Below are 20256 nucleotides of genomic sequence, written 5' to 3' on the forward strand. Positions count from 1 at the left end.
ATATTTTATGAATATAATGTAACTTATAGTACATATTAAGAAACATTAGAGGTAATAATACATAAAGTCAAAAGTTGGCTTGCATATTTAGATATTCATTTGTATATTTTTCTTTGTGAGTGAAATGAAAAGTCTAACATTCAACAGTTTAAATATATTTCTGTTAGCCAAAAAAATGATAATTTTTTTTCATTTTTTGGAGCAGAAGCATTATAATAGGTGTGTTCAGCAAGCAGACACTAAAAATATATTTTGAATTTGAAGGTTTTATAGAATGGCTATAGTTAAATGCTATTTATATGACATACAGCAGATGATAATGTTCACATTTTCTTCTAAAATTTATTTCTATTAATTTTATTTTTCTTATCTACTTCAGGAAATATTAACGGAGTCTGATGTTCATATATCTTGCTTTATTTTTACTTGATATCCCTTTGGTCAAAGTGAATATGCTGAAGGAGAAGGGTAATTAGAAATAGAATTAAGAAATAGGATAAGGAGGGATGGGAACAGACATAATTGAATTTAAACTAGGCAAAAGAAATGTCATGTGAAGACATCCGTCACATGCTTGACATTTGAAATATAATTTTAAGTTAATAATACCTCTTTTGTTATATGAAATGTGGGCTCATGACAGGTGAAATCTTTCTCTCCAAGACTTTTTTAAAAATCTTGGAGAACTAGTTCTTCTACATCCAATGATTGATTCATTTATTAATCAATTATGCATTCAATAATTATTAAGTGCATAATTTAACCAACCTAGTGTTCATTCTCACAAGTAGCAAGCTACATGAGACACAGTTCCTATAGTAGATAAAGATCTGAGAAAACATATTACTTATTATTAAAACCAATATACATACTGAAAGTTATAAAGCATTCTTAAATCTTTTTTTTCCTGCTTAATTTATTTGTCTTTGAAAAAGTGTAGACATGTGAATTAAGAAATTTCAATGAGAAGTATAAGTTTTTTATACAACTCTATGCATACATGAAAGTAGATCATTTGAGTTATATGAAAATAGTTTGTATGCTAAAAGAGTCCTGGATAAAAAGATTTATATTTTGTTTCTTGCTATCACAAATGTAAGTGGTTATACCTTAGTGACTTAGAATTTTCACATTTGAATATTATATCCTAAATTATTCTTAGATACATTTAATCCAATGGATTATAAACCCTGACTTCACAAGACATTATCTCAGGGATTTCAAAAGGTTCTGAGTTGCAACTTTCTGAAAGATTAAAATCATTTCTGAAAATTAAGTAAAAACAAACAGACTATGAAGGTTGACTGTTTCTATTCCTGGTGAAACTAAATTTCCTCAGAAAAGACTTAACACGTGTATAAAATTTTAAAATATGCTACTAATGCACCATGAAGATAGATAAAAGGCTGTGAGCTCTAATAAGCTCTTATATCAACATATGATTTTTTCAATCTTTAATATAGGAAACTTCAGCAGATTTATAAACACTTATGAGAAAGGTAATATAATAATCGTGGGCAAATACAGTATGTCAAGAAGCAAAAAAAAAAAAAAAAAAAAAGATTTAGAATACTCAGGGAAAATGTCATGGATGGGTAACCTTGAATCACAGTTAGGATTAGAAATGAGAGACAATAGATGGAAATGATTTCCAAAACTTCACTCCATCCAACAATTTCATACTTAAAGGAGATTTATGAAGCACATGCCAAGTCAGGCTTTATAATACCAGTGGACATCAATTCTCTCCTTTAGATCAACGGTCAGTTCTATTTCTCTTTATAAAGTAATCTTTTATTGGTAACTCTGGTGCCAACATGGAGTGTAGACATTCACTTATATATTTTCACACTTAAGGTTGATGCCATCATTGACTTGAGGACATGTCTACATCACAGAAGAACTGATTCTTAGGGGGAAAAGCAGGTGGAGAATTCCTTGGTGGATCTTCTTGGTCTTCACACTATAGATGACTGGGTTGAGCACAGGTGGAACTAGCAGGTAGATATGAGCCATGAAGATGTGGATGAGAGGGGATGAGTGTTTGGCAAAACGATGGACAATAGAGAGCCCAATCATAGGCACATAAAGAATAAGTACAGCACAGATGTGGGATGCACATGTGTTGAGGGCCTTAAATCTCCCCTCCTGAGATGAAATTTTTAATACTGAGTCAAGGATGAAAACATAAGACACAAAAATACCTAAAGAGTCCATTCCCCACAGCAAAGATCAGAACTAACCCATAAATAACATTAAACTTAGTGTCAGTACAAGCAAGGCAGATCATGTCCTGATGTAGACAGTAAGAATGAGAAAGGACGTGAGAGTGGCAGAAGGGAAAGAAAGCTAGCCGGGATAGAAGTGGAATCATGGCAAAGGCACTTCTAAGCAGGGCTACAATTCCAATTTTAGTGATAAGTGTAGGAGTGAGAATGGTGGCATATCTTAGTGGGTGGCAGATGGCCACATATAGGTCAAGAGCCATGGCCAAGAGCACAGATGATTCAGTGAAGGAGAAAGTGTGAATGAAAACATTTGGACCACACAGGTACTGAACTGGATCTCCCTGGAAATGGACAACAGCACCCTGAAGAGTGATATCATTGTGGGCAAGGACATGCCCATGTCAGTGATAGAAAGCATGGCCAAGAAGTAGTACATGGGCTCATGGAGCCTGGGGTCTGTCCAGACAACATGTAGGATAGTACAGTTACCCATGATTCCAAGAAGGTAGAGGAGACAGAATGGGATGGAAATCCAGTGGTGAAATTCCTCATATCCAGGGATATCTGTGAGAAAGAAGGTGGACGACAGGATATTGCTGGAGTTTGCAGTTTCCATAGGGCTTACTGTTAAACCACAATCCCGATTCACAATCACACTCCAGAGGGGAAACAAATGATAAGATCAGCACCTGTGTCACAAAAACAAAACAAAGCTTCAGTCTGTCCTATAATCTCTCCTAGATTCACCCTCACAGTTTTGCTTTGTTTTTATTCATTTCACTGCTGACTGTCATCAATTACGGAAAACATTCAGTTTTATAACTATAAGGACTTTCCCTTCTCCTCACATGAAGAACTATTAACAAGCTGTCTAAATATACACAATTTCCTTCTAAAGACACTGCCCGCAGAGCAGCACACACAAAACCATTGTAGATTACATTATTAATTTTATACTTTTCTTTTTTTTTAATTTTATTTTTAAACTTTACATAATTGTATTAGTTTTGCCAAATATCAAAATGAATCCGCCACAGGTATACATGTGTTCCCCATCCTGAACCCTCCTCCCTCCTCCCTCCCCATACCATCCCTCTGGGTCATCCCAGTGCACTAGCCCCAAGCATCCAGTATCGTGCATTGAACCTGGACTGGCATCTCGTTTCATACATGATATTTTACATGTTTCAATGCCATTCTCCCAAATCTTCCCACCCTCTCCCTCTCCCACAGAGTCCATAAGATTGTTCCATACATCAGTGTCTCTTTTGCTGTCTCATACACCGGGTTATTGTTATCATCTTTCTAAATTCCATATATATGCGTTAGTACACTGTATTGGTGTTTTTCCTTCTGGCTTACTTCACTCTGTATAATAGGCTCCAGTTTCAGCCACCTCATTAGAACTGATTCAAATGAATTCTTTTTAATGGCTGAGTAATACTCCATTGTGTATATGTACCACTGCTTTCTTATCCATTCATCTGCTGATGGACATCTAGGTTGCTTCCATGTCCTGGCTATTAGAAACAGTGCTGCGATGAACATTGGGGTACACGTGTCTCTTTCCCTTCTGGTTTCCTCAGTGTGTATGCCCAGCAGTGGGATTGCTGGATCATAAGGCAGTTCTATTTCCAGTTTTTTAAGGAATCTCCACACTGTTCTCCATAGTGGCTGTACTAGTTTGCATTCCCACCAACAGTGTAAGAGGGTTCCCTTTTCTCCACACCCTCTCCAGCATTTATTATTTGTAGACTTTTGGATCGCAGCCATTCTGACTGGTGTGAAATGGTACCTCATAGTGGTCTTGATTTGCATTTCTCTGATAATGAGTGATGGTGAGCATCTTTTCATGTGTTTGTTAGCCATCTGTATGTCTTCTTTGGAGAAATGTCTATTTAGTTCTTTGGCCCATTTTTTGATTGGGTCATTTATTTTTCTGGAGTTGAGCTGTAGGAGTTGCTTGTATATTTTTGAGATTAGTTGTTTGTCAATTGCTTCATTTGCTATTATTTTCTCCCATTCTGTAGGCTGTCTTTTCACCTTGCTGATAGTTTCCTTTGATGTGCAGAAGCTTTTAAGGTTAATTAGGTCCCATTGGTTTATTTTTGCTTTTATTTTCGATATTCTGGGAGGTGGGTCATAGAGAATCCTGCTGTGATGTATGTCGGAGAGTGTTTTGCCTATGTTCTCCTCTAGAAGTTTTATAGTTTCTGGTCTTATGTTTAGATCTTTAACCCATTTTGAGTTTATTTTTGTGTATGGTGTTAGAAAGTGGTCTAGTTTCATTCTTTTACAAGTGGTTGACCAGTTTTCCCAGCACCACTTGTTAAAGAGATTGTCTTTAATCCATTGTATATTCTAGCCTCCTTTGTCAAAGATAAGGTATCCATATGTGCGTGGATTTATCTCTGGGCTTTCTATTTTGTTCCATTGATCTATATTTCTGTCTTTGTGCCAGTACCATACTGTCTTGATAACAGTGGCTTTGTAGTATAGCCTGAAGTCAGGTAGGTTGATTCCTCCAGTTTCATTCTTCTTTCTCAAGATCGCTTTGGCTATTCAAGGTTTTTTGTATTTCCATACAAATTGTGAAATTATTTGTTCTAGCTCTGTGAAGAACACTGTTGGTAGCTTGATAGGGATTGCATTGAATCTATAAATTGCTTTGGGTAGTATACTCATTTTCACTATATTGATTCTTCCAATCCATGAACATGGTATATTTCTCCATCTATTAGTGTCCTCTTTGATTTCTTTCACCAGTGTTTTATAGTTTTCTATATATATAGGTCTTTAGTTTCTTTAGGTAGATATATTCCTAAGTATTTTATTCTTTCTGTTGCAATGGTGAATGGAATTGTTTCCTTAATTTCTCTTTCTATTTTCTCATTATTAGTGTATAGGAAAGCAAGGGATTTCTGTGTATTGATTTTATATCCTGCAACTTTACTATAGTCATTGATTAGTTCTAGTAATTTTCTGGTGGAGTCTTTAGAGTTTTCTATGTAGAGGATCATGTCATCTGCAAATAGTGAGAGTTTTACTTCTTCTTTTCCAATTTGGATTCCTTTTACTTCTTTTTCTGCTATGATTGCTGTGGCCAAAACTATGTTGAATAGTAATGGTGAAAGTGGGCACCCTTGTCTTGTTCCTGACTTTAGAGGAAATGCTTTCAATTTTTCACCATTGAGGATAATGTTTGCTGTGGGTTTGTCATATATAGCTTTTATTATGTTGAGGTATGTTCCTTCTATTCCTGCTTTATGGAGAGTTTTTATCATAAATGGGTGTTGAATTTTGTCAAAGGCTTTCTCTGCATCTATTGAGATAATCATATGGTTTTTAATTTTCAATTTGTTAATGTGGTGTATTACATTGATTGATTTGCGGATATTGAAGAATCCTTGCATCCCTGGGATAAAGCCCACTTGGTCATGGTGTATGATCTTTTTAATGTGTTGTTGGATTCTGATTGCTAGAATTTTGTGAAGGATTTTTGCATCTATGTTCATCAGTGATATTGGCCTGTAGTTTTCTTTTTTTGTGGGATCTTTGTCAGGTTTTGGTATTAGGGTGATGGTGGCCTCATAGAATGAGTTTGGAAGTTTACCTTCCTCTGCAATTTTCCGGAAGAGTTTGAGCAGGATAGGTGTTAGCTCTTCTCTAAATTTTTGGTAGAATTCAGCTATGAAGCCATCTGGACCTGGGCTTTTGTTTGCTGGAAGATTTTTGATTACAGTTTCAATTTCGGTGCTTGTGATGGGTCTGTTAAGATTTTCTATTTCTTCCTGGTCGAGTTTTGGAAAGTTGTACTTTTCTAAGAATTTGTCCATTTCTTCCATGTTGTCCATTTTATTGGCATATAATTGTTGATAGTAGTCTCTTATCATCCTTTGTATTTCTGTGTTGTCTGCTGTGATCTCTCCATTTTCATTTCTAATTTTATTGATTTGATTTTTCTCCCTTTGTTTCTTGATGAGTCTGGCTAATGGTTTGTCTATTTTATTTATCCTTTCAAAGAACCAGCTTTTGGTTTTGTTGATTTTTGCTATGGTCTCTTTTGTTTCTTTTGCATTTATTTCTGCTCTAATTTTTAAGATTTCTTTCCTTCTACTAACTCTGGGGTTCTTCATTTCTTCCTTTTCTAGTTGCTTTAGTTGTAGAGTTAGGTTATTTATTTGACTTTTTTCTTGTTTCTTGAGGTGTGCCTGTATTGCTATGAAGTTTCCCCTTAGGACTGCTTTTACCGTGTCCCACAGGTTTTGGGTTGTTGTGTTTTCATTTTCATTCCTTTCTATGCAAATTTTGATTTTTTTTTTTATTTCTTCTGTGATTTGTTGGTTATTCAGCAGCGTGTTGTTCAGCCTCCATATGTTGGAAGTTTTAATCATTTTTCTCCTGTAATTGAGATCTAATCTTACTGCATTGTGGTCAGAAAAGATGCTTGGAATGATTTCTATTTTTTTGAATTTACCAAGGCTAGCTTTATGGCCCAGGATGTGATCTATCCTGGACAAGGTTCCATGTGTGCTTGGAACAATCTTGCCCAGAGTTACTGGTCTTATGTGCTATGCTGTGCTTAGTCGCTCAGTCGTATCTGACTCTGGGACTGCATGAACTGTAGCCCTCCAGGCTCCTCTATCCACAGGGATTCTCCAGGCAAGAATAATAGAGTGGGTTACCATGCCAAAAGGGATCTTTCCAACCCAGGGATCAAACCCAAGTCCCTCACATAGCAGACAGATTCTTTACCATCTGAGCCACGAGGGAAGTCCACTGGTGTTATTTTAGCTGTGTAAAAAAAAAAAAAAAAAAAAATTACTTTCTACAATACTCCAGTATTCTTGCCTGGAGAATCCTGTGGACAGAGGAGCCTGGCAGGCTACAGTCCATGGGGTCACAAGAGTCGAACATGACTTAAAGACTAAAGAGAGAGAGAGAGACAATGACTTGTATAAATGTCTTCGTCTGAGCTTGATAGATTTTTCAGCAATACTTGAATATGCAAGGCATCAGTACAGTATTCAGGCAAGATTGGTCAGGATGGTGCTTATTCTTACTAAACATAAGTTTGACTACATGATTGATACCCCAGGGATGGTATCCACGTATGCATGCTAACTGGCTTTAGTCAGGTCCAAATTTTTGGGGCCCTATGGACTGGGATCAGGCAAGCTCCTCTGTCCATGGGATTTTCCAGGCAAGAATACTGGAGACAGTTGTCATTTCCTGTCCAGGGGATCTTCTTTACCCAGATACAGAACCCACCTCTCTTAAGTCTCCTGCACTGGCCGATGGGTTCTTTATCACTAGTGCCACCTAGGGATTATATCTACATAGAGTCAACTCTAACATCAATATGTTCTGGGATGAGCATCCCCCTGAGGTAAATACAGGTTAAGATGATTTAGAAGAATATGTGGATTTTAAAACTTTTAATTATAAAATATATAATATATGGAATGTTAAGCAAACTATAATTGATTCTGAATCTGATTTAAAAGATTCTGAACATTCTTCCTCTTATGTTACAGAACTGATTAATCATTTAGAGACTAGTTTTTTTTTTTCCTGTAAAAAATTACAAAACAATAGTTATAGGGATTGTTGAGAGATTGGAAACTTATCCATCAAATCAAAAATAAGAGAAAACAACAACAACAACAAAAATAAAATGCACAAAAAAGTGCCTACTGGCATCTGACCTTCACACTAAAACTTTTATGCTCAAATGAGAAAATATATCTTCCCCCACTAGATTCCAGGATTCCTTCTGTGGTCAAGAAAGAAATCTCTGTATTAAGAAAGGTGAGCCACTTCTCAAAACCCACTCGCTCATCAACTGCCCAGCCTCCATGCTCACCAAAATATTGGTTTAAGAATTTAAAGTCTATGGGACAAATTACCTTCCACTGTAAACTAATAAATCAGCATCTTCTGTCTTGGAAAGTCTTCTTTGATGTTCTGGGAAATGAAATCCCCTCAGTCTCCTCTAGTTCCATGTAAATACCCTTGATTACAGAAGATATTCCCCAAATTGTTTAATAATTTTCTAAGAAATGCAAGATCCATAATCAAGACATCCGATAAGTAAATTCTAGAAACAAATTCAATCTTCCTGACTGTTCATATTACACTTAAGTTCTACCCACTTACTGTATGAACTGATATTTCTTATGGTCCTGCTATTAACTTCTCAAATTCCTGTCTATCTCCTCACCTTCCTGTCTAAAATTGCACTGGTTATTACTTTCAATGCTCAGATTTTCCAATATTATCCCTTCTCTTTGTTGATTCTTTTCCAATTTCTATTCTATAATCAAAATTTTAAAATCTGGTTTTTATCTCACTGCTTAGTCAATTCAGACCATTTTTTGTTCTTTTATAAATGTTCTCTCCCTTTGACATAAAGTAGTAAACATGAAGTTTCATTGAAAACTGGAAGATACCTGATCTAGAGGTCATCTTTCATCATATCACTGACTTTTTTCTGAGGTTTTAAAGAGACAGAGATCTAACATCTCCCTTATGTAGAGTCTGTTTCTCTGGTTCTGCAATCACATTAACTTAAGTTATATTCTGGTTTCAAAGCTTACTCATTTTAATTTAGACAAAATGACTCTTTTTCCTCTGTACCAAAGTTGCCTCCTCTGTAAACTGAAGATACTAATAGTTTGATGGGATATGCTAAGGTGAAGGAGATATTGTGTGTGAAATACTTGGTACAGAGTCTTTTCTGTGATGATGATAGTGATGAAAATGAGAACAATGATGATGACATCAACAATGATGATGATAACAATAACAGCAACAACGACTGAAGTATAATGAGAGGAGGAAGACAAGGGGAGACTATTAATTACTCTCCTCTAGAGGAAACACCATGAGTGGCCATCTTACAAGTGACCTAGATGCTCTGAGAAGTAGAAAATGAACTATATCAGTTTAATCTCCTTCTCCTCCACTAAAATTTCAGTATAGCAAGAAATATGAATTGCTCCTTAGTATTTTTTTCTACCCAGAAATTCCTCTGATCATCATGATGAAACTACATATATACATTTCATTTTAATCAGTGCCAATATTTGGGGGTGGTAAGAAGAGTCCAAAATAGAATGAGAAATCTCACCAAGAGTAAGAATGAGATTTTGGGGACTTCAGTGACCTGGAGCCTGAGTGAACTGGAATCTTCAGTCAACTGGAATATGAGCAGTCACATTAGCATTCTGTTATCACAACATAAATATTCATTACTCTCCATATTCACTAGTATCTGGTTCATCTATTATTTCACAGCCCCCATGTTTTAGCTCCTGTTTGATTTGACAATCCAATACCTCTTTGTCCTGATACTGCAATTTCAAATTCATTCACATAGCTTTTGATATCTTCTACATCCCCAGAGAAGGAGGTGGAGTTAGGTAATAAATTTAAAAATCTGTAAATTTTGAGGTTTAGAACATAATTAATAGAGTGAGTGAAGTCACTTAGTCATGTCCAACTCTTTGCGACCCCATGGACTGTAGCCTACCACGCTCCTCTGTCCATGGGATTTTCCAGGCAAGAGTACTGGAGTGGGTTGCCATTTCCTTCTCCAGAGGATCTTCCCGACCCAGGGATAGAAACTGGGTCTCCCACATTGTAGGCAGACACTTTACTGTCTGAGCCACCAGGGAAATTCTAAATTACAAACTTTTTTTTAATTTAAAGTTTTTAATTAATAGTTAATATCATGTTAAAAATCACTGATACATGGTATTAGAAGGGACCTGAAATGTTATCTGCTGTAATCCCACTCTTATTCTGGATTCCTCTTCTATTATGTCTGGTAATATTCCTTTATGCTGTGTAAACAGTCATGCGCACTGACAGACAGGGGACTACTTGCCATGAAAGTCTAGGGTATATTCACTTCAGTTCAGTTCAGTTCAGTCGTGTCTGACTCTTTGCAACCCCATGAATCGCAGCACACCAGGCCTCCCTGTCCATCACAAACTCCTGGAGTTCACTCAGACTCAGGCAAGTTCTATCTGAAAAACCTATGTCTGGCTTGAATCCTCTGTCTATGGGTATGGACAATAAAGATCTGGAGAAAGTACGTACTCTAATCACCTGAGAACCTCTTCCTTCTCAAACCATTCCCCTGGTCCTTCTTCTCACACTTTGGGTGTCTGCCTGGCTCTCTCTGATCTCTCAAGCCCCCTCTGTATTTTCCTATTACCTCCCAGTTTTACTTCTCCCAATCCTCACCTAATGATAGAATAGTTGCTCTTGTCATGAGTGACTGCTCTAATTCTCAAGGAAAGAAGGATGAGTTCATAAGTGTTTCTCCAGTCCTTAGGGGTGTGAGTCCCCATGAGAAATTCAAGACTGCACCTGTAACCCTGTTTGTGCCACCCTTGTAGTTTTTGGCCCTTTTCCAAATCCTCTGTTTTCTATTCCTTAAATCAGTCCTGAATATTCATCGGAAGGATTGATGCTGAAGCTGAAGCTCCAATACTTTGGCCACCTGATGTGAAAAACTGAGTCATTGGAAAAGACCCTATGATAGGAAAGATTGAAGGCAGGAGGAGAAAGGGATGGTAGAGAATGAGATGGCTTGATGCCATTGCCAACTCGATGGACATGAATTTGAGCCAGTTCCAGGAGTTGCTGATGATCAGGGAAGCCTGATGTGCACAGTCCATGGGGATGCAAAGAGTTGGACATGACTGAGCAACTAACACACACATAGCCTTCTTGCCTTTGCATTCCCAAGCTGCATTATCAGTGCAGTTCACTTGCTCAGTCGTGTCTGACTCTTTGTGATCCCTGGGACTGTAGCCTGCCAGGCTTCTCTGGCCATGGAATTCTATAGGCAAGAATACTGAAGTAGATTGCCATTCTCTTCTCCAGAGGAACTTCCCAACCCAGGAATAGAACCCTGGTATCCTACATCGTAGGCAGATTCTTTACCATTTGAGCTACAGGCAAAGAACCATGAAGGTTATAGAGAGTCTCAAATATTGATCGCCTCAATATCTGGAACAAATGTGGTAGTGCAACATGTGATGAAATAGTAGCTTGTATCCAGAATATAGCTGGCTAATAAAGATGTTGGGCTTCCCAGGTGGCTCAGTGGTAAAGAATCCACTGGACAATACAGGAGATGCAGGTTTGATTTCTGGGTTGGGGAGATCCCCTGGAGTAGGAAATGACAACCCACTTGTATTCTTGCCTAGAAAATTCCATGGACAGAGGAGCCTCGAGGGCTACAGCATACAGAGTCACAAAGAGTCGGATAAAATGAGTCACTGACAGGCATGCATGCATGTGATAAAGAATGTTAGCTATGGAGTAGCCAATGAGAAGAACTTATTAAGGACTTAAACTGTTGTGGGACATAGAATCTACAACTTAAAGGCTGGGAATGACTCTAGTTCAGTTCTGTTACCAAATACTAGATAAAAATGAAACACTTATGTGAGTCACCTCCCTCAAAACTATTACAATACAAAATATGTGAGAAATGTCTATTAACTTCCACTCAATTTTGCTGTACTCTTAAAATTACGATAAAAAAATAAAGTGTATTTGAAAGATCATAAACAATAAAGTCAATGCGATCACTCAAATCTTGATTCTCTGGAATGGTACTTTCTTCACCGTGTCATTGAGCTCTTCCTGCTGAATAGATTATATACATTGGATCAGACTATGAAGAGAAGCTTTCACTCAATGAATAAGGTTCCCTATGTCTGTCAACAATATTCTAAATGTCTATTGGTAATTATACCATGCAGCAGGGTTGGTATGTGGACTACTCAGGGTGAATAAAACTGTGTCCACCAACAATACTGACATTTAAATGCTTAGTACAGGAACTCTTTTAAAAATGTGTTCTACTTTTAATCTTTGCAATTCTGGTCTTGAGACTGGTAATATTGGTTTAATTATAAGTCTTAACACTATCACTGATTCACTCAACTAAGATATTGTAGATTGCACATATTTCATGGCTTAGTAATCTTCCAGTATTTAAGATACCCATTGAGAACTGACTCTCTCAGGAATTGAAAATAGAAGTAATTATGTAAATAGAAGCAACAGCTTTCATATGAAAAATTACTTATTAAGAAATTCACCATCTACTAATAGTCCATGAAAATACTGGCTATTTCTGTCATCACTAGAAACCCTTTGCAACTCCAAATTAACACAGCTCTTTTTTAAATTACCAGAAAACAATTTGAATTTACCTGATTTCATTGACACCAGATGCCTTATACTTTTCCTATACTTACTTTTTAAATATGAACTTAAATCACTTTGACGTCATCTAAGCTTGATATGATCAAATATCCCAAATTCAGAGGATTATTAGTTGGTGCAACCATATTACTTTATCATGAGGTCTATATATTTCTCATGTATAAAATAGAGGGAAATAAACAATTTCAACCTCTCATTGTTGAATTCTTTGGCAACCTAGGTGTAAGCTCAATTATAAATGATTCATTCTGATGATGAGAAGGTAATGGACAAATGTTCACATTAACGATTATATAGAGAGCATGGCAACGGCACCCCACTCCAGTACTCTTGCCTGGAAAATCCCATGAATGGAGGAGCCAGGTGGGCTGCAGTCCATGGGATCTCTAAGAGTCAGACACGACTGAGCGACTTCACTTTCACTTTTCACTTTCATGCATTGGAGAAGGAAACGGCAACCTACTCCAGTGTTTTTGCCTGGAATATCCCAGGGATGGGGCAGCCTGGTGGGCTGCCGTCTATGGGGTTGCACAGAGTCAGACACGACTGAAGTGACTTAGCAGAGAGCACTACCTAGACCACAAAGCCTGAGAGTAGATACAACTATGAAAGGAAGACTGGTTGCTCTGATTACAGGAAGAAGGGCAACCTTAAGCTCTCTTCCAGATCTGCTATGTTCTGTCTCCTGACCACAGTGAGTTGATCAACAGGCCACTTTGCCCTCTGACTTCTGGTTTGATTTGATCAACAACAGAAATGGCACAAAACAGGAATACAGAAAAACATACAGCTGGAGGGTTTACTCCCTTGATTCCCCACCAACCCTCACTATGGCTTCCTCATGGTGGCTGCGTCTGTCTACAGAAAGGGAAAACTCATGCTGAGTGTCCTTCTCTATATCCTTCCTGCCCCTTCCATATTTTGGTAAATACCTTTTTTTTTTTTCTTGACACTTTAGGACTAGTGTTTGCAGCAAATTACCTTCTGTAATACTATAATACATACATCATCTATATAAGACATACAAATAAATATTTCTTTTTGGTTTTCATAAATCCTGCACACATATTTTCAGTAACCCCCTGATGCTTTTATCAAAGTCTTTATGCAGTTTGAGAATGACTTTTCTTCCCCTGCTGCTGCTGCTAAGGCGCTTCAGTCATGTCCAACTCTGTGTGACCCCATAGACGGCAGCCCACCAGGCTCCCCCGTCCCTAGGATTCTCCAGGCAAGAACACTGGAGTGGGTTGCCATTGCCTTCTCCAATGCATGAAAGTAAAAAGTGAAAGTGAAGTCACTCAGTCCCGTCTGACTCCTAGCGACCCCATGGACTGCAGCCTACCAGACTGCTCTATCCATGGCATTTTCCAGGCAAGAGTACTGGAGTGGGCTGCGATTGCCTTCTCTGTTTCTTCCCCTAATAGAACCTTAATTAATACAAAGGAGAAATTTGTACCTTATATATATGTGTATGCCTTCTGTCAATTTCTATCTCTGTCTCTGGTTTATCATCATGACTATCCACAAGCTTATTATATAGTCAAGATTTAATATGTGCAATTATCATTTTTTAATAAGAAGCTTAATGTTCATTTCTTGGTTAATCAGACCAAAAAGTTGCTTTTTCTTCCAAAATTGGGGGATTCAACTCAAGAACATCAGCTTCCCAAGTGTAAGAGAGAAAGCTTCAGGTAAATCTTTGCATATTTAGTTTTTCTACATATAACAAAGAGAAAAAACTGTGACTAATGAAGAGTAAGGAGAGGACAGAGTGCAAGTAAGCCTAGATATGAAGGAGAAAAGAAGACTCTTTTAGAAAGGGATGTTAAACAAATTCCTTAATAGGCAAAGAAAATATGACAGGTTTGCCCTGGAGCTCAGCCTGCACATAGTTAGGATGAAGAAATAATGCTACCATCACGTGCAAATCTTAACAGCACTTTTTAAAAATTCTTTTTGGTATTCTCCAGTGTTCAGTGACTCATTTTGGTAAAAAAAAATCTGTCCTTTTATCTGATTTAATTTTAAGGTATATTTTGGCAGAATTTTTTCTGTTTTCAATTCATTTGGAACTGCAGAGTTTGTTGTCTATTGTAATTCTTCTTCTTGAGTTTATGTTACTTTTTAAAATAATTTTTGAAAACTATGGTTCTGTATAGTTTGATTTTTAAAGTTACTTTCTGTATTTTTCTGCTTTTCAATTATCTAGCCATTGTTGTTCAGTCTCACAGTTGTGTTTGACTCTTTTTGACCCCATGGACTGCAGGCTTCCCTGGCCTTCACTATCTCTTGGAATTTGCTCAAACTCATGTCCATTGAGTTGGTGATGCTATCCAACCATGTCATCTTTTGTCACCCTCTTCTCCTCCTATCTTCAATTTTTCCCAGCATCAGGGTCTATTCTAATGAGTCAGTTTTTTGCATCAGGTGGCCAAAAGTATTGGAGCTTCAGCTTCAGCATCAGTTCTTCCAATGAATATTCCAGCCATACCCTTGCATAAAATATTTAATTTTTTTTTTTTTGCTTCCCATAATTTAACAAAGCAGGGGTGTTGGGGTGCTTTAAAATAGTGTTTGTACAAAAATTATTAGTTAGCATTCTCTTTAAAATTCTCCAATTGCCTGGATCCATTTTGATTCTTTCATTAAAATGTGTACTTTAAGCTTAGCTGTTGAAAATGTCTTTCTTCTTATTTTCCAGGCAATTGTGAGAGACAGCAAAGGGTGGTGGGCAGTTACAATTCATGGTGATCTGGAGGGAATCTCTCTTGCTTTATTTTTGTTCAAGTTTCTGCAAATGTTAGTTCAGTTCAGTTCAGTCACTCAGTCGTTCCCGGCTCTTTGTGTCCCCATGAACCACAGCACGCCAGGCCTCCTTGTCCATCACCAACACCCGGAGTCCACCCAAACCCATGTCTATCGAGTTGGTGATGCCATCCAATCATTTCATCCTCTGTTGTCCCTTTCTCCTCCTGCCCTCAATCTTTCCCAGCATCAGGGTCTTTTCCAATGAGTCAGCTCTTCACATCAGGTGGCCAAAGTATTGGAGTTTCAGCTTCAACATCAGTCCTTCCAATGAACACCCAGGACTGATTTCTTTAGAATGGACTGGTTGGATCTCCTTGCAGGCCAAGGGACTCTCAAGAGTCTTCTCCAACACCACAGTTCAAAAGCATCAATTCTTCTGCGCTCAGGTTTCTTTATATTCCAACTCTCACATCCATACACGACTACTGGAAAAACCATAGGCTTGACTAGACTGAACTTTGATGACAAAGTAATGTCTCTGCTTTTTAATATGTTGTCTAGGTTGGTCATAACGTTCCTTCCAAGGAGTAAGCATTTTTTAATTTCATGGCTGCAATCACCATATGCAGTGGTTTTGGAGCCCCCCTAAAATAAAGTCTGACACTGTTTCCACTGTTTCCCCATCTATTTCCCATGAAGTGATGGAACCAAATGCCATGATCTTAGTTTTCTGAATGTTGAGCTTTAGGCCACCATTTTCACTCTCATCTTTCACTTTCATCAAGAGGCTCTTTAGTTCTTCTTCACTTTCTGCCATAAGGGTGGTGTCATCTGCATATCTGAGGTTATTGACATTTCTCTCAGCAATCTTGATTCCAGTTTGTGCTTCCTCCAGCCCAGTGTTTATCGTGATGTACTCTACATATAAGTTAAATAAGCAGGGTGACAATATACAGCTTTGACGTACTCCTTTTCCTATTTGGAACCAGTCTGCCCATGTTCAATTCAGTCAGTCGCTCAGTCGTGTCCGACTCTTTGCGATCCCATGAATCGCAGCTCGCCAGGCCTCCCTGTCTATCACCAACTCTCGGAGTTCACTCAGACTCACATCCATCGAGTCACTGATGGCCATCCAACCATTTCATCCTCTGTCATCCCCTTCTCTTCCTGCCCCCAATCCCTCCCAGCATCAGAGTCTTTTCCAATGAGTCAACTCTTCGCATAAGGTGGCCAAAGTACTGGAGTTTCAGCTTTAGCAACATTCCTTCCAAAGAAATCCCAGGGCTGATCTCCTTCAGAATGGACTGGTTGGATCTCCTTGCAGTCCAAGGGACTCTCAAGAGTCTTCTCCAACACCACAGTTCAAAAGCATCAATTCTTTGGCGCTCAGCCTTCTTCACAGCCCAACTCTCACATCCATACATGACCACAGGAAAAACCATAGCCTTGACTAGACGAACCTTTGTTGGCAAAGTAATGTCTCTGCTTTTGAATATGCTATCTAGGTTGGTCATAACTTTCCTTCCAAGAAGTAAGCATCTTTTAATTTCATGGCTGCAGTCACCATCTGCAGTGATTTTGGAACCCCCCCAAAAATAAAGTCTGACACTGTTTCCATTGTTTCCCCATCTATTTCCCATGAAGTGATGGGACCAGATGCCCTGATCTTCGTTTTCTGAATGTTGAGCTTTAAGCCAACTTTTTCACTCTCCTCTTTCACTTTCATCATGAGGCTTTTAAGTTCCTCTTCTCTTTCTGCCATAGGGTGGTGTCATCTGCATATCTGAGGTTATTGATATTTCTCCCGGCAATCTTGATTCCATCTTGTGTTTCTTCCAGTCCAGCATTTCTCGTGATGTACTCTTCATATAAGTTAAATAAGCAGGGTGACAATATACAGCCTTGATGTACTCCTTTTCCTATTTGGAACCAGTCTCTTGTTCCATGTCCAGTTCTAACTGTTGTTTCCTGACCTGCATACAGATTTTTAAAGAGGCAGATCAGGTGGTATTAGACTTAATAGGAGTGTACATTAACCAAAGGATTTTTACTTTTTTTCTACCCCATTTCATGAGTAGAGAGCCCCTTTTGTGTAAAGTCTGGATTTGTCTTGTGAGTTTTCTCCACTGATGAAAAGTATGTCTAGCTTTTTTACTGTCTAGCTTTTTTTCTGAAAATCATTTGAGTAGATGTAAAGGAGATAAATGCAATATTTTCATTTATCACATCTCTAAAATAAAATATTCATTTGATTATTATGTGAATTAAAATATGGAGAATGAAGTCTAATTTGCCTCAATGGAAACAAAATGTACCTAGCTATCAACACCTACTGTACTCTATATTATCTCTTTTTCCTTTGAATAGTTAACTTGTCTTAGTTTTAACATGGAAACTTGATTTTATCTTAAAATCTAAATGGAAAATATCACCATAAAATAGCTGAATGAAATAAATTCCCTCTTACTAAATCTCCTGACACAAAGATTTTGAGATGATATAAAGCAAGGACGTAATGATAGAAATAAGTACACTTATTTTTCTTGAGGTGACATGTAAAAAGTATTGACTATCATGGAACTATATGTACAAAATGTGTCTAAGAATTTCTGACAGGTTATCTTCAGGATGAAGAATATGAATGTAAAGGTTGAAAGGGGATCATATGTCTTCTAAGTGTGAGCAAGCCTGATCGTTTTGGATAATAATATCCCTAAGAAGCATTTGGAGAAGGCAATGGCACCCCATTCCAGTACTCTTGCCTGGAAAATCCCATAGATGGAGGAGCCTGGAAGGCTGCAGTCCATGGGGTCGCTGACGGTCGGACACGACTGAGTGACTTCACTTTCACTTTTCACTTTCATGCATTGGTGAAGGAAAAGGCAACCCACTCCTGTGTTCTTGACTGGAGAATCCCAGGGACAGGGGAGCCTGGTGGGCTGCCGTGTATGGGGTCACACAGAGTCGGACATGACTGAAGGGACTTAGCAGCAGCAGCAGCAGCGGCAGTAGGAAGCCTTGGCAAATCTGTTTTTTCTTGATGCTATAAATAATTGGGTTGAGAATTGGTGGAACTAACAGGTAAATATCTGCCATGGTAATATGAATAACGGGAGAGGAATGTTTTACAAAACGATGCACTAAGGACAACCCTATCATTGGCACATATAGAATGAGCACAGCACAAATATGGGAGACACATGTACTGTGGGCTTTGAGTTTCCCTCCCTGGGATGCAATGTGCAACATGGAGCAGAGGATGAGAGCATAAGATAAAAAGATTCCTAGAGAATCTACACCCCAATAAAATGCAACAACAAACAAGCCATACAAAACATTGAATGAGATGTCAGAACAGGCCAATAGGATGACATCTTGATGTTAGCAGAAGGCGTGGGAGATAACATGGGAGTGACAGAAAGAAAATGCGGGGATACGAACAAGAACAACAGGGAGGACAGTGGAACATCTGATTACAATGAAGACCCCTATGTAGACAATGTGTCGTGGGGTAAGTTTGCTGGAATACCTCAAAGGATCGCAGATGGCAACATAGCCGTCAAAAGCCATGGCTAGGAGCACAGCTGATTCCATTAGAGAAAAAGTGTGAATAAAATACATCTGGGCTTCACAAGTATTCATCTCAATCTCTTTAGCATCAAACCAGAAGGTTCTCAGTACTGTGGGCAGGGTGGAGATGCACATGCCCATGTCCGTGAGGGACAGCATGGCCAGGAAGTAGTACATGGGCTCATGGAGACTCTTGTCAGTGTGGATGATGTGAAGAACTGTACAGTTGCCCACTATTCCAATCAGATAGAACACACAAAAGGGGATAGAAATAAAGTGTTGAACATCCTTGCAGCCAGGAATCCCAGAGAGGTAGAATGAAGCCAACTGTTCAATACTTGAATTAGAGCTTGTCATGAGACTGTCCCACAGAGCCATTTTTCTACCACAAAAATGTGAACTCCTAAAAGGAATAACACACAATCCTAAAGCATTCATTTTCTCTGACAAGGATACTAGGTTGAAACATTTTATAATGTATGACATAAAAAGTTAAAGCAATGAATGAGTGGATTTATTTTAACCAATAGATAAAGCCCACAGGAATAATCAAGTAACACTATAAGATATGAACTGTCCAGCAAGTGTGCATAGTTGAAAGAGGCACACAGACTGGCCCTCAAACTGGTTTAAATGGGAATCAGATCCAAAATCTTCCAAGGGTAAATAGGGTTGACCTAATTTACAGTCTCGGAGAAGGCAATGGCACCCCACTCCAGTACTCTTGCCTGGAAAATCCCATGGACAGAGGAGCCTGGAAGGGTGCGGTCCACAGGGTCGCTGAGGGTTGGATGGGACTGAGCGACTTCACTTTCACTTTTCACTTTCAGGCATTGGAGAAGGAAATGGCAACCCACTCCAGTGTTCTTGCCTGGAGAATCCCAGGGACGGGGGAGCCTGGTGGGCTGTCGCCTATGGGGTCACACAGAGTCGGACACGACTGAAGCGACTTAGCAGCAGCAGCAGCAGCAATTTACAGTCTAGAGTATTTGGAATTTGGTTTCTCTTTCATATTCTCTACCAAGGTTTCTTTATGTACTCACCCTGAAATGATCACTCAGGTGGTAATGAATCTGCCTGCAGTGTGGGAGATCCTGGTTCAATCTCTGGGTCAGGATGTCAGGGAAATCCCTTGGAGAATGCAATGGCAACCACTCCAGTATTCTTGCCTGGAGAATTCCATGGACAGAGGTACAGTCCATTGGGTTGCAAAGACTAACAGTAATACCCTGCAATGAAGCAAGAGTTTTATTTAAGTGAATTTCCATTATTTGTTCCATTGATAATAATTGATATGAGAGTTATGTTAGTTTGTTGATCGATCCCTTTTATTGTCACTGGAATTCACAAGTTTTCTGATGTTGCCATCTATGGACATGGTCTTTGGCCATCTCTGAAAACTACAAGAAAAATATCAACCATCACAGTCTCATCATCCCTAGATATTAGAATGAAA

General features: G+C 38.5%; 1 long non-coding RNA gene and 2 pseudogenes across 1 annotated transcript in view; all 3 read right to left on the reverse strand.

The window, feature by feature from the left end:
* LOC139187164 (uncharacterized) overlaps positions 1-20256 on the reverse strand; it is a 102595-nt gene that overhangs the window by 9174 nt on the left and 73165 nt on the right. The gene's annotated exons all lie outside the window — the stretch shown is intronic.
* LOC109568964 (olfactory receptor 51L1-like) lies at positions 1888-3134 on the reverse strand (annotated as a pseudogene).
* LOC109569402 (olfactory receptor 51G1-like) lies at positions 7014-19157 on the reverse strand (annotated as a pseudogene).

The sequence above is a fragment of the Bos indicus genome, chromosome 15 (genome assembly GCF_029378745.1).
Source record: "Bos indicus isolate NIAB-ARS_2022 breed Sahiwal x Tharparkar chromosome 15, NIAB-ARS_B.indTharparkar_mat_pri_1.0, whole genome shotgun sequence".
In the NCBI taxonomy this organism is placed as follows: Eukaryota; Metazoa; Chordata; class Mammalia; order Artiodactyla; family Bovidae; genus Bos; species Bos indicus.